Genomic DNA, 15,510 nt, shown 5'->3' on the forward strand with positions numbered 1-15,510 from the left:
TGTAAGCTCTCTCTGTTTATTCTGGATACTAGACTCTTATCAGATGCATGATTTGCAAATACTTTCTCCCATTCTGTAGGTTGCCTTTTCAACATATACATATATCCCCATATCTCCTGCCTCATGTCTCCCTCCCACCCTTCTTGGTGGTCACAAAGCACCGAGCTGATCTCCCTGTGCTATGCAGCTGCTTCCCACTAGGCAGTCTTTTTTTCAAAGCACTCTGAATATTTCATCCCACCATGCCTTCTGATGAGAAATCAGTTGTTCATCTTATTGAGACCATGTACAATTGAGACCATTGTACAAAGGGCAATATCCTTTGATGCACAAAAGTTTAGTTCTGATAAAGTCCAATTTATCTATTTTTTCTCTTGTTGATCATGCCTTTGGTGTTGCACCTAAGAATCCATGGGCAAACACAAAGTCATGCATATTTCCCATTTTCTTCTGAAGATTTTTATAGTTTTAGCTCTTAAATTTAGGTCTTTGATCCTTTGAGTTAATTTTGTATATGGTGTGAGGTAGGGGCTCCACTCCATTATTTTGCACGTGGATGTCCATTTGTTACAGAGAACAAATGGATGGTCTGAAGTTTACCCCTCATAATAAACCATTCATAATAAGTAAAGTGCCTTCCTGAGTTCTATGAACCATTGTAGCAAATTACTGACCCTGAAGAGGGACTGTGGGAGCCCCTGATTGACAGCCTGTCGGTACAGGTGGCCTGGAGCTTGAGACTGGGGTCTGAAGGGTGGGGAGTCTGGCAGGAGTATGCACCAACCCTGGGTGTTAGCGTCAGAACACAGTTGGATTCTTGGACACCCAGTTGCTGTCCACAAAGAACTGGAGAATTGTCTGATGTAGAAAAACCAACACCTTTGGTGTCAGAAGTGGCGTGAGGATAAAAGAGGTTTAGCTTGGATTTTTTTAATCGTTGGTTTTAATTCTGTCAGCAAAGCATAAACAAGTGACACTGTGATTTATAGTCTTTTACTTTAAAACATTTTATCAAACATGATGATATCCCTGTAAATAGGCATAATTCCCAAAGGTATTAACAACTTTATTGAGATATAACTCACACACCATGGAACTCATTTGTTTAAAGCACGCCATTCAAGTTTTTAGTTTTTCACAGGATTGTGCAGCCATGGTTATAATATAATTTTCAACACTTTCATCACTTAAGAGGAACCTCATTGGCTGTCAATCTCCAACCGACCTTCACACTCCACCCCAAGTCTAAGCAACTACTCACCTATTTTCTGTCTCTATAGATAACTATTCTGAACATCTCATCTAAGTGGAATCGTACATCTTTCCCTTAGCTTAATATGTCCAAGGTTAATCATGGTATAGCATACATCAGTACTTCATTTCCTTTTACCATCAAATTAATATTCCATTGTATGGACATACATTTTATTTATGTATTTAGCAGCTGATGGACATTTGTACTGTTTCCACTTTTTGGCTAGAATGAACAGTGCAGCTATGAACATTCATGTATAAGTTTTTAGTAGTAATTTTTATTTTAATGTCTATTTTATCTGATATTAATATGGCCAATCCAGCTCTCTTCGGAGTACAGTTTGCATGGTATATCTTTCCCATCCTTTTACTTTCAATATATTGTGTCCTTGAATTTATTTATTTATTTATTGCTCGTTTGTTTGTTTCTGTTTTTTGGCCGCACCGTGGGGCTTTCGGGAACTCCTTCAACCTGGGATTGAACCTGGGCCACAGCAGTGAAAGCCTGGAATCCTAACCACTAGGCCACCAGGGAACTCCCTATTGTGTCTTTGAATTTAAAGTTTGTCTCCTGTAGACAGCATACAGTTGGATCATGTTGTTTTAAAAAATACTTGCCAATTTCTGCCTTTTTATCAGAGTGTTTGATCCATTTAATACAACTATCAATAAGGTAAGATTTACTTCTGCCATTTTGTTATTTGTTTTCTTCATGTCTTACATCTTTTTTGTTTCTTTATTCTTTCATTACTGCCTTCTTTTGTGTTAAATAGGCATTTTCCAATGTGTCATTTCAATTACCTTGTTATTTCTTCTACTATTTTTAGTTATCTCCTTAGTGGTTGCCTTAGTATTACAATTAACCTCATAATTTGATTTGGATTCATACCAATATCATTTCAACAGCACACAAAACCTTTGCTCCTGTATAGCTCTGTGCCTCCTCCCTCCTTTGTACTAGTACTGTCATACAAATTACATCTTTATGTACTTTATATACGTATCAACACAGATTTATAATTATTGTTCAATGTAGTTGTCTTTTAACACAGACAGGAGGAAAAAGAGTTATAAACAAAAATTACATTTATGGTCTTGTACATTTACCTATCTAGATACTTATATATCAGGACTCTTTATTTCTTCATGTGGGTCAAGCTCTTACTTGTGTCTTTTCATTTCCACCTGAAGGATTCTCTTTAGTATTTCCTACAAAGCAGATCTGTTAGAGACAAATTCTCTCAGTTTTTGTTTACCTGGGAATGCCTTAATTTCCCCTTCAATATTTGAAGGATAGATTTGCTGGATATAGAATTTCTGCTTGACAGTCTTTTTTTTTTTTTAACATCTTTATTGGCGTATAATTGCTTTACAATGTTATGTTAGTTTCTGCTGTAAAACAAAGTGAATCAGCTATACGTATACATATATCCCCATATCTCCTGCCTCATGTCTCCCTCCCACCCTTCTTGGTGGTCACAAAGCACCGAGCTGATCTCCCTGTGCTATGCAGCTGCTTCCCACTAGGCAGTCTTTTTTTCAAAGCACTCTGAATATCTCATCCCACCATGCCTTCTGATGAGAAATCAGTTGTTCATCTTATTGAGACCATTGTACAAGACTGGTTTGCTTCTCTTTGCTGCTTTCATGATTCTCTGCCTTTTGATGGTTTAACTGTGATATGTCTAGGTGTGGATTTCTTTGAGCCTCCTGGTTATGTACATGAGTGGGTTTTTTAAAAATCAAATTTGGCACGTTTTGGCCATTATTTCTTTAAATATTCTTTCTTCCGTCTGGGACTCCCATTACGTCTGTTGGCCCACTTGATGGTCCACAGATCTATGAGGCTTTGGCGTTTTCTTTTTTTTTTTTTTAATACTTCCTAGTTCTTTATTGCTAATGATCTATGTGGTGAGACGTTGGTCTCATACTTTAGTTTTTTAGATATGGTTTCCATTAGTTATTTAAACATATTTAAAATAGCTGATTTAGTCTTTTTTTGTTTGTTTGTTTGGCCACGCCATGTGGCATGCGGGATCTTAGTTCCCCAACCAGGGATTGAATCCATGCCCCCTGCATTGGGAGCGTGGAGTCTTAACCACTGGACCGTCAGGGAAGTCCCCTGATTTAAAGTCTTTTAAAAAGTAACTCTAATGTCTGGGCTTCCTCAGAACAGTTTCTACTGACTGCTTTTTTTCCCCTGAATATGCTTTGCTTCTTTGCATATTTTGTAATTTTTTTTCCTGAAAAACTAGACATTTTAAATGCTATGATGTGACAACTCTGGAAATCAGACACTCCCTGCCTTACCTGAGCTTATTGCTGCTGTTTGCTGGTTTAGCAAATTTCTTGAACTAATTTTGTAAAGTTTGTGTTATTTGTCATATGTGGTCAGTTAAGTCTCTACTCAATTAGCTTAGTGGCCAGTTAATGAGCTGAAAGAGATTACTTAAATGCCTTGAATCTCAACCTTTACTGAGAGGCTCTGCGTGTGCTGAAACATGTCTTCAGTGCCCTGGAAGGCAGTTTCCAATTTTGCCTTGGCCTCCAGCCTACACTTCTTCCTTGTGCATAGCCTCGAGGTCAGCCAGAGGTGAGAGCTCAGGGCCTTGTCAGTTCTATCTTGGACATGTGCACAGCCCTGTGCATGCACAAGGCCTTCTACATTCCCCAAAATATGCTGAAGCTTTTGAAAGCCCCCCTATGAACATCTCATTCCACAACCGCTTTTTAATTTTTTTGCACCCTCTGCCCATCATAAGGGCCAGCAACATCCAAATCCTTTCAGAGGGAAGCCAAGGGTAGATAGTAATTCAAGGTAATAGATGATGCACCATAGAAAATGTCCTGGTATAAAATTATTCCTTTCACGTAAGCCTTGGCAATCAGACCCAAACAATCCCTGACATGGGTGACAGCATCATGTCATTTCATGGGTAGGAGCAATGGGAATGTCCATTATCCCAGATATGATGTGAGGTTTCCCACAAATACGCTGCCACTCCAGCTTCACCCTCAGCCCCGACAACCAGAAATAACTGAGGCTATAGGACCTCTCACTGGAAGGTTCTGTGACTCTAAGTAAATCCCTTAAATTACATCAAAGAACCCCTAGGTCACCCAGGAAGAAAAACTTGTCCGTACATCACAGATGAAGGGTTAGACCCCAGGTACCCCAACTCTTCTGAGGCAAACGCCAGGCCACCATCTCACTCTCCTCTCCCCGACAGCAGACGCCCAGCCCAGCACCAAGTCCTAGCCACTTCACCTCTAAAATCTGAAGTCTCGCCTCTCCTGTTCATCTGCAACACCACCACCTTCAGCTAAAGCACACAGAGACTCCCAAGGTAGAGAGAAGTATTCCTTCCATCTCTGTTCACTCCTCACCTCTCTCCTTCAGTCTCTGCCCCACATCATGCTGCGTGGCTTTATTCTGATATCTGCCCGTCAACTAGCCTCTCGGCCTCCAGTCTCACAGTGGCCCATCTCAACATCACCCACTCCAAGAGGGAGGATGAATCACGGGACTCTCACTTTAGAAACTGCAGCAGAATCCCCACTGCCTGCAGGACAGAGCACCCCCATCTCTCCTGCTTTGCCCGCTAGCTGCTTCTTATACTCCCTACAGGTACAGTCATAGTGGAGGACCACAACCTCCCAGAAGGAGCAACACTCTTCCAGTTCCATGCCTTTTCACACATTTTCCTCTCAAAGTGAACTTTTACAGCTGGCCAAATGCAGCTTTAAGGCCCCCTCTACTGTGGGCCCTCCCTGACTTAGGGTATCATCTGACACCCCCGCAGCACTCTCTTCAAATGTCTGACAGTTGGCTAAGTACTAAAATCCTGCAGCCCCACCTTCTCTACTGGGCTATGGAAGACCGATCAATGGCCCAGATTGGCTAATAACAATCTAAGACCAAACACCCTACGGTTGTCTAATATCTGAGGACTGGATTAGGAATGAAAAAAGAAACCGTGGCAGACAGTTGCTGTTTTCATTATAAAAGGACATGGGTTAGCAACATTCCACTAAAACTCTTAAAATAGAGACCCCCAAACTTCATCCTATAAACTTATAGGTTCTAAGTAGTTCTACTAAAAATCCTCAACAATTCACTTCTTAAAACTGTGCCAGAAATAATTTATAGATTTAATATTAGTAATCTGATGGGATACAATAGCTGATGAGGCAAAGTTGCATTTAAATACTTATATGATCCGGGACTTCCCTGGTGGCGCAGTGGATAAGACTCCATGCTCCCAATGCAGGGGGCCCGGGTTCCATCCCCGGTCAGAGAACTAGATCCCATGTGCATGCCGCAACTAAGAGTTTGCATTCCACAACTAAGGAGTCCATGAGCTGCAACTAAGGAGCCCTGGAGCCATAACTAAGGAGCCCTCCTGCTACAACTAAGACCCAGTGTAACCAAATAAATAAATATTAAATAAATAAATAAATACCTATATGATCCAAAGTTTGGATTTCTTTGTAACCTCTACTTCTTTCAGTCTGGGACCTACTTCTCCTGCCTTACACCTACACCAACTTAAATATTAGGCCTTGATGGTCTGTTAGGCCAGGCCCTGAAGGCAGCCAAAGCTCACCCGGGCCGAGATGCCAAGAGGAGCAGTCCCTCTGGGTATTCACCCGTACGGCAGTGGATGGCCCAGTGCCCCATGAGACCAGCGTGTCCATCCAACATCTTGGTGGGCTCGGAGTCACCTCATGCTCCGGGGTAGACTGTGGTCTCTGTCACCAGGGCAATGGTGCTCGCAAAGACCCATTTCCATAAATCCCCCTTTCCACCATTGTCTGAGACTTCGCTTTACTCTTTGTCTCAATATTAAGGATCTGAAGCGTCTTCCCAGCTAGTATTTAATGTGAGGGAGATTAGAGAAAGATAAATTAAAAATTAGAAAGACAGGTTCTACACTCTTAATTCTGTATCTTTCTATTACTTTAAGATGTACTACTTACAGCGAATCTGATTAAGAGGAAAAAGAAAATGTCTCGAGTAGTAATTAACCACGTTAACTTCTAAATATTGACAAGAGCCTCCTAGGCATTACCTCCTTCTCAGAAGAGTGTAAAAGTGTGTCAGTATTTATACTCACGTTAGAAAATATGTTGAAGGACTTCCCTGGTGGCGCAGTGGTTAAGAATCCGCCTGCCAATCCAGGGGACACAGGTTCGATCCCTGGTCCAGGAAGATCCCACATGCCACGGTGCAACTAAGCCGGTGCACCACAACTACTGAGCCTGTGCTCTAGAGCCTGCGAGCCACAACTATTGAGCCCATGTGCCACAACTACTGAAGCCCGTGCACCTAGAACCTATGCTCCACAATGAGAGAAGCCACTGCAATGAGAAGCCTGCGCACTGCAACTAGAGAAAGCCTGCGCACAGCAACGAAGATGCAACACAGACTAACATAAATAAATAAATAAATTAATTTAAAAAAATCACTTCTGTGGTGTGATGCCCAGGGTGTGGCAGTCATTTAAAAAAAGAAAAAAAGAATAAAGGAATTTTATGGCCTTTAAATTCCACCTGCATAAAGTAGTCAGACACAGAAACAAAGGCTGGGCTGCAAGTGCAACTCCAGGATAGGGCTGCCTTCTGGGGTCAAACAGCCCAGGCTCAGGGGAAACATCCTCCAGCTGGAAACCTGGTCAAGCTGTCCTCAGACTGGCTAAAAATAACTTGTTTTACATGCAGTACAAACCATCTAGCATCACAACAAAAAACAAAACAAGGACCAAACCCCTTTGGGAATCAACCTCAGGACTGAGGTCCTGGCGGTGAAGGGGTCCCGCCACAAGGGGGCGCCATCCACTGCCCTGCGCGCCCACCTGAGCCCGGCCACCTGCTTGGCTGGCAGCAGCCTGCACCCCACGTGCCTCTAAAAATGAAGGGAAAGAGGTAACATTTGTGAAGAGAAGCACACGCGAATGCTCAGAGGACAGTGTTTCCTAGTAACAGCAGGAATATCACACTTGGGCCGTGATACAAAGTCACAAACTAGGGGCACGAAGACCCCAGTCACACATTCATGTTTTGTGTTTACAACTCTTTAAAAATATAAAAACCACCCTTAGCTTGGGGTCTAAGTCTGCTGATCCCGCAGGCAGAGTATTAATATTCCATGAAAACAGCAGCAGTGAGGGATTCTACCCGACTTCAGGCTCTTTGGGTCAAGGGTGAAAATGCATCTCTGAAAATATCCACCAAGAATCCATCAGTGGACGGTCTGAAGGGCCCAGGGTGAGTGAGTCTGCTCGGACGGCTCCAGAAGGAACTCTCAACCAGGTGGGAGCGGGCTGCAAAGCAGAGCTTTTTAAACAAGAGCCCGATGGACTTCCCCGGCCGTCTAGTGGTTAGGGCTCCGTGCTTCCACAGCAGGGGACGTGGGTTTGATCCCTAGTCAGGGAACTAAGATCCTGCATGCAGCGTGGCGTTGCCGAAAACAAGAAAGAACCCTGTTCCCCCACGAGCCCTCAGCCAACATGGGCACCCGTGATCGTCCAGGCTCAGACCCCCACCCCCACAAGTTCACACCAGCCCCCATGGAACAGCCCGGGCTTGTGAAACAGTAACAGTGTAATTCAGTTACCTGTGTAATGCTACCTTGTATTTAAAAAAATACTTTTTTAAAGACAACTTTGCTCACTTTGGTGTGGCCTCCATTTGCCAGCAACATGTACTACAGGGTCCAGGATCCTCCTGTGGCCACAGGGTTGCAGTAAGAACAGGAGAAAAGCCTTAAAATGACATCATATTGGTCCTACCGCCTCACGCTTCCTTGTGCAAAAGAAAACAGCAAAAAAAAAAAAAAAAAAAAAAGAAAAAGAAAACAGCGCCGCACGTGGTTCCAGCTGCAGCAGCTCATGTGAACACGGAGAGAAGAGGAGCAGCCGGGCAGCTGGAGGCGGGCTACGCTGCCCTCCCAGAATGGGAGCTACTCACAGAGCCCCTGGGGACCGAGATGCAGTGAGATGGGAAGCCCACTTCAGGGCGTGATCCAAGCACAGATGACAACCAAGTCACTGTGCCTCCCCTGAAACACAAAGAGCCCCCGCTTGGCTAAAATGAGTGGCTGCTGTCTCTTCACCCATCCCAGCTTCACACTCTCCAGTCTGCCCCCACCGCACCCCACCACCGCCATAGGGAGGGTTCCTGAGATGCCCAATCAGAGAATCACTCCCCTCTCTGACAGCGTCCAAGCTACAGCAAACTCTGGCTTCCTTAGACTGTCCCCCAGACTACCCAACGGAAGGCCAGATCCCATCAAAGCTTCTTCTTAACACCCTCCTACCCAGGCCCACCCTCCATGGTGCTCCTGGTGGTCTCTGGCTGGAGGGACGGACAACATGCAGATGCCGTGTTCTCTCTGCCCCCATGCCCACACCCCAGGAGAGCCACATGTTAAAGGGCCCAGGAGACCAACAGGCTGGGCATCGCGAGACCCGTGGAGCACACCAAGCAGCAAACAGCACACTAGACAGGGTCTCTCGACAATACTGTAAAAACAGAAAACGCAGAGGAGCCAAAAGTATCATTAAGAGTTCAGGAAGTTTAATAACTTCAATTAAACTTAAAACAGTTTACAATGCTTACACTACATGTTCAAAAAAATAGTGACAAGAAATAGAGCTGATAACAGACAAAAGATCATTTCTAATAAAAGTTATTCAGCTATTTCTTTTTGAACAGAAATGTCTTCACTTCCAGATGTCCCTCTACCTACTGAAATGACCAAGTAGACCCTCTTCCTGTAAAAAAATAGAAGCAACGCAAAGCTAATATTTGGCCTTCACAAATTTTAGGTCCAGAAAGTGCTTTCACTTTTCAAAGTAAGGATAAAGGTTTCACGTAAAACACTAGCAAGCCCAGTATATACATAATCCTTTCAGTTCCTGAATCCTGGCAGTAGGGAAAGATTCTATGTCCTCAGAGTAACTAGATTTCAAGCACCTGAGACCCCAAGTCCAGGGAAGTGAAATTCTACTAATGCCTGACGGCCCCGTCATTGGCACATTTCCCAAGTGAAGCAGGATCTGGATGCACACTCCAAGCTGCCTGGACAACCTCCCTCCCCCCCATCACCCAACCTTCCCCTCTGAGGTCAAGAGTGCCTGCAGGGCGAGGCATGGCGCTCCCTCCCTCGCATGCATCTGGACGTAGGGGTGAGGGCACCCAAGCTCAGGGCCTCTTACTGAACAGGACGCGCAAGACACAGCTTCTGCTAAAACTTCTTGAGTTTAATGCTATTGATGACACTTTGCTGTGAGTGTGTGACGCTTGTTCAATATAAAAGGTAACAAAGCAGTGAGGTAAATGACTTTCTGAACATCTGTCAGGAGTACCTTCCAGAGGCTGGATGCACGGTGGCTCTGTCTGCAGACTGGCCGTGCAGCAGGTGCCGTGGGTCACTCATGCCAGCGTTCACCACCTGTGCCGGCTCGTCCTGGGCACATGGAATCCTGCCAGGTCCCATGGTCAGTATGCTGAAGCCAGCGTCAGCTGGATTAAGTCCCAGGTTTTGGAGCTAAACAGAAAAGAAGCATTTGATTAAAGTAAGTTTTTCCTCTCTGAAACAGATCAGATCTAGACCAGATAAGGGATCACAGCAAGTGACTACTGGAGGCCAATGCGAACATGCGTCTCTATGCCTTTAACAGGTACAGCCAGCACAGCAGCAACAGGCTTCCAGGAGCCCGCAACCCTGAGGGGCTGAACACACGGGAACCCACAGGAGTAAGGATGACAGCAGTAGGGAGGAGCCCGGTCATGACCATGGCGAGCCGGAGGGAAGGAGGCCTTGGGGACGGGCCCAGAAACTGGCTTCCCCAAAGGAAGCAATAACAAAGACCCTCCCAAGAGCTTTTGCTTAAAGCATTCCCCTGCATGTCACAATGTCTAAATCTACTTCCTTGGGGCTTCCCTGGTGGTGCAGTGGTTAAGAATCCGCCTGCCAATGCAGGTGACATGGTTCAAGTCCAGGTCTGGGATGATCCCACATGCGTCAGAGCAACTAAGCCTGTGCGCCACAACTACTGAGCCTGCGCTCTAGAGCCTGCGAGCCACAACTACTGAAGCCCAGGCGCCTAGAGCCTGTGTTCTGCAACAAGAGAAGCCACCACAATGAGAAGCCCGTGCACCGCAAGGAAGAGTATCCCCCGCTCAACGCAACTAGAGAAAGCCCGCACGCAGCAACAAAGACCCAACGCAGCCAAAAATAATAAAATAAATAAATTAAAAAATACATATATTAAAAAAATTAGTGATTTGAGTCCAGTTCCTCACGTAAGAGCTTATACACACATTCGTGGCAGTGGGAAAAGTCCAGTACCTCACAAACATAAGATGGTGTCTTAACATCTGGGAACCATGGACGCAAAAATTAGCCAGAGACCATTAGAACCAGAACAAATGAAGACGGTGGTTCTAGCCGGGTGGGATCCTGCAGTCTCTGGAGACAGGCAGGGACAACTTTAACTCCAACGACTCGAGAACCCTGAGGGCTGGGGCCCGGGATGCTAAACACAGCACAACCCCACACAGAGTACCAGATACCCCTGAGTTTTACTCCACGTGCAAAAAGAGTCCCGAGATGCGGTTTTCCATTAGTCAGTAGAAATAACCAAGGACTCTGATTCCCAGAATAATCAGTCTGGTAGGTAACCAAGCTACACATTTAAACAGCCCGTATCAGAGTTAATAAAAGTAGACAAGGGACCTCCCCAGCAGTCCAGTGGTTGGGACTCTGCCTTCCAATGCAGGGGGCACAGGTTCGATCTCTGGTCGGGGAACTTAAATCCCACATGCTGTGTGGTGCAGCCAAAAATTAAAAAAAAAAAAAAAAAAAAAAGGCACTCTCACAATCCTTTCGGTTCTCTAGACCTGCGATGAAACGAACCCAAATTCGAATCTGACGCTGAGGAAAACATAAAAGCAACTGCGCATCTGAATGTCCTGTGGCTGCTCTACTGAAGGGACCGCAGTCTGGCCGGCAGGGCCGCAGCTGTGCTCACACAAGTCGCTGGTGACAACACTAGCTTCTCGTGTCAAAGAGCCAGACGCCCCACAGGGTCAACACCTGGGCTGTCACCTCTGGGCCTGTTCCTTCTGCGTCTGTCTCCTCCCCAGGCTCACTCACTGCCGATCCCAGGGCCCAGAACACGGATGTTATATAATTAATTGGTAGAGAGGTTACTTGTTCTAGGCAGTCAAGAAAATATGCAGTTTAAGAAAATATATTTCAAACTTATTAGCAAGCCTTTTCCTATGTTAGAGGAAGCTCTGTAAATGAGGGCCTATGAAAAAATGGTGATACTAAGGTCTTTTCTGGAACTTACCTAAATTTTAGGACTAGGTTAGTTCAGGATAGTTTAAAAGTTACATTTTTAGTGCATTACAGACTTCTCTCAAATTACACCACAGTAAGTTTTCTCTATTTTAACACCAATGCATAAGACCCTATATTTATCCCTGTTAAATGTCATCTACTTGGATCCCAGGCTGTCAAGATCTGCTTGGATTCTAATTTTGCCCCTGAACTTCGCCATCCCAGCTCCGTGGCGCCATTCCTCAGCCAGCCCAGGGGGATGGTCACCTCCCCTGCACAGAGGGTGCAGCGGGCCTCCAGCAAGAGAGGTGGCAGAAGAAAATGAACAGGCTAAAAGCAGAGAAGGAGGTGAAGCAGCAAGGGAAAGAAATATCAGGACGAGCAGGGAGGCGAGGACACATTTCCAGGACGGGGTGACAGGGAGCCAACAACTACCATCCCAGGGGATGTTAGTAAGCAATTCTGTCAAATACATGCTGGGATCTGTATGTGATTTTTCCCCCCCTTGGCCACACCGTGCGGCATGTGGGATCTTAGTTCCCCAACCAGGGATCGAATCCACGCTCCTGGAATTGGAAGTGCAGAGTCTTGACCACTGGACCGCCAGGGAAGTCCCAGTACAATATGTGATTTCAAAAGAAATCTTCAAACCGTGTTAAGTTACAAAAGCAAAGGCCAGGAGAATATTTTTACTGTAATTCTTTTAATCATTTTTTTGAAAATATAATGCTTTCCTTAACCGTTTCTGATGGGGAGAGAGACCCCCCTGGTTGCACAGTTTCCATTCATACTTTTTATTTGGGACAATTCTTCCATGCACACATATTACTTTAAAGTCTGTTCCAAATACTTCTGCCCCAGCTACAGGACGCTGAGGAGCCTGGGGAAGCTTGGCTAAGATCACGTGGGACATGACACCTCCACCGACCCAACAAAACTCAAAGAGCACTGGGAAGCATGTGCGGTTTGGGGATCTTGAACATTTAAAATTGTTTTTCCAAAGATGCCCGACTCTAATCCATCTGATACTTGGTCACTCACCTGCCACACACTCACTTTGTAAACAAGAAAGTCAGACGCAAATGATCAGCCCAGCGTCTACCTCCAGTATAAGGACAATCAGTCCGCCAACAGGTAAAATTTAACAGCTTACACAAGACCTTACAAAAAGCTTCATATAAACGTAGAACAACAATTCTAGGACACAGTAAGCCCACTGTTGTGCGTCTTAGAATCTGAAAAGTGGCAGAAATAGAGACACAGATGGAGAGAACAAACGTATGGACACCAAGGGGGGAAAGTGCGGGGTGGGGTGGGGTGGTGGGATGAATTGGGAGACTGGGATTGACATATATACACTGGTATGTATAAAATAACTAATAAGAACCTGCTGTATAATAAATAAATAAATAAAAGAAAAAGAAAAAGAATCTGAAAAGCGAGGCAGCAACATAAACCAAGCGTGTTCTGGGCAGACATGTCCTCCCCAGAGCCCTGCCAGCACACTTGGATGCTCAACGTCTTCAGTTCAAGCTCAGACCCCATGTGAAAAAGGCTTCGAACATCAACCTCTCTAACTATGAATAATGACTAACCTCTAGAAGACTGGTTCTCAGCTTCCTCTGGAGGCAACGCCACAGCGCAGAGACTCGGATTTCCACCCGAGGTGGCCCCGCCGGGTGCTGTGAAGTCCCAGCCGCGCCCAGAGGCGCTAATCAAGACCAGAGACTGTCGGGCTCCTGAAACTTACACGGGTTCCCTTGGTCAAGTCCGCGTCTGTTAAGAGCATCACCTCTGAGCTCCAATATCAGACCCTGAGGGACCAGTCTGTATGCCTCTGTGGGGGATCTGTGCCACGTTTCAAAACTCACACACCAGCAGCTGCTTCCTGACTCAGCCGGGAGAGAATTCTTGGAGCTCTGAACAGAAATTTTCTGCCACTGAACGGTCCAGCCAGTCTTCTTGTGAATCAAGGCATACCCAGTTCTTAGCCCTTCAGTTTTTTTGCCGTTCTCGGATATCACAAACAGCAACCGCCTTCAAACTCAGGTATCTGATTTTGTTTTAAGTTCAGATAGTACTTACGAGAAATGTTTCTGCAGCACCAGTCCGCCCCTCCAAACTAGGGTGACAGGATAAATAAAGCAAAATAACTCGCCACTGTCTGAAACCCAAGTGGAGGGAACACCTTATTAGGATGCAAGAGACGTAACACGTGTGGCCTCTGCCCACTGCGCTCTGGAGAAGCTGACCATAGAGTAACGGTTCCTGCACATGTATTTGTTTCCCCACCGACCGTTATAAAAGTATTGTTTTTCCTCTGGGGAAAATCATGTGGAACAAACTAAATTTAAAAACAGAAAAAAAATATTGTTACAATTTTATCACCTGTAAAGTATCTAGAATTATTTTTCTATAGGTGACACAGAAACCAAGATCTAGAGGAAACACAGTTTAAACGAATAGAACTGATATTTTATAGTCACAAGTCTACATCCTCCACTTCCTAATATTGTACAACTGGAGAACCAATGTCCACTCTCTTAAAGGATTTTTGGTCTGGGGAACGATCAGGTGGGCCCGGGGGAGCAAGCTGGGGGCCCGGAAAAGCCCACGAACCGCGTCACCAGACAGTCCTCGTGATACCTGATCGGTCACCGACTATCCAAACATCTTATTAGGAAATCGCTTTCACTCCTTCACGGATCTGAGGGCCTGCTTGGCCCCGGGCAGTGGGTTCCTATGCTCGCAGGCCCGAGGGAGAGCAGCGACCACACTACGGGATGGGGCGTCCTCAGGGAAGCCCCCAGAGCACGGGCGCGGAGAGGGGGCCCCTCATCCTGAAGGTCAGGGCTGGCCTGGGGCGGGGGCGTCGTCTGAGCAGAAACCAGAGGCTAAGCAGCTGGTGGCTGGGAAAGAGGGGGCGAGGGGCGAGCGTGTTTTGCAAAGAGGCAGCAGCACGTGCCGAGGCTCACGGGCCAGCGTGGGGGCTGCAGAGAAGGTGCTGGAGGACATGTGGGGGGGCGGCGAGAGGGTCTTCCCGGGGCCCCGCATCCTCACCCCGGGGCGACGGGGCCGCTCACCAAGGGACTTGAAGCGGACGGCTGTCCTCTGGGAAAACGCCTCTGCCCGGGTGCTGGGCAGGGACCCGGGGCAAGGCCGGAGAACGAAACCCAGGGACAGAGTCGGCGCCGCCCCCACCCAGGGAGGAGCGCGAAGCCCGGGAAGGACACTCGGGCCCGAGGGCCGAGCAGCCCCCGCTGTCCGCGCACCGGGAGGCGACATGTGGTCGGACCTTCGTCCTCCGCCCGCGTCCAAGTCTGAGTCCCGGGGGTTTTCTAGCCCGCGAACGCCGGGCGGCCCGCACGCGCGGCACGCGCGGCACCCGCGCCCCCACCGCACCGGGCTGGGGTCTGGGGTCGGCGGTGCTCTCTGGGACCCTCAGGCGGCTGGGACGCGGCCGAAGGACCGAGCGCGACCCATCCCCGCGCAGCTCCCGGATCTCACCTGGAAGGTCCTGAGAGAAGCGTACAAGCCGGCGGACAGGGAGGGGCGGAGCCCCCACCGGAGACGCGCATGCGTACTAATTGGGGCGCGCATGCGCACTGATTGGAGCTCGCCGCGACGACTCTTCCCGCGCTCCCTCCGCCCGCGCTCCCTCCGCCGGCCGCCCGGGGTGGGGGCGGGGGGTCTGCGAAAAATAATCCCGGGTGTGGCTGCCGGTCCTCTCAGTCCCCCGAGCAGGAACGAGTCTGCGCTGCCCCGCCGGTGCCCAGGGAAGGTGAAGGGGTCCCGGGTTGACCCCCGGCAGGTGTGCGCGGGAAGGTGAAGGGGTCTCGGGCCGACTCCTGGCCGTGCCCAGGTCAGGTGCGCGCGGACAGACTAGGCACGGGCTGCACTCAGCA

At 47.3% G+C, this 15,510-nt stretch overlaps 1 non-coding gene across 1 annotated transcript; it reads right to left on the minus strand.

Moving 5' to 3' along the window:
• Nucleotides 1-8,794: 8,794 nt before the first annotated feature.
• On the minus strand, nucleotides 8,795-15,249 carry LOC132436088 (uncharacterized). The gene is made up of 3 exons (XR_011246698.1): nucleotides 15,113-15,249; nucleotides 9,624-9,805; nucleotides 8,795-9,029 (listed from the first exon to the last, which is right to left on the minus strand). It is a non-coding gene; the product is annotated as an uncharacterized protein (transcript).
• Between the last annotated feature and the right edge of the window lie 261 nt (nucleotides 15,250-15,510).

Source organism: Delphinus delphis, chromosome 13 (genome assembly GCF_949987515.2).
Source record: "Delphinus delphis chromosome 13, mDelDel1.2, whole genome shotgun sequence".
Classification (NCBI taxonomy): Eukaryota; Metazoa; Chordata; class Mammalia; order Artiodactyla; family Delphinidae; genus Delphinus; species Delphinus delphis.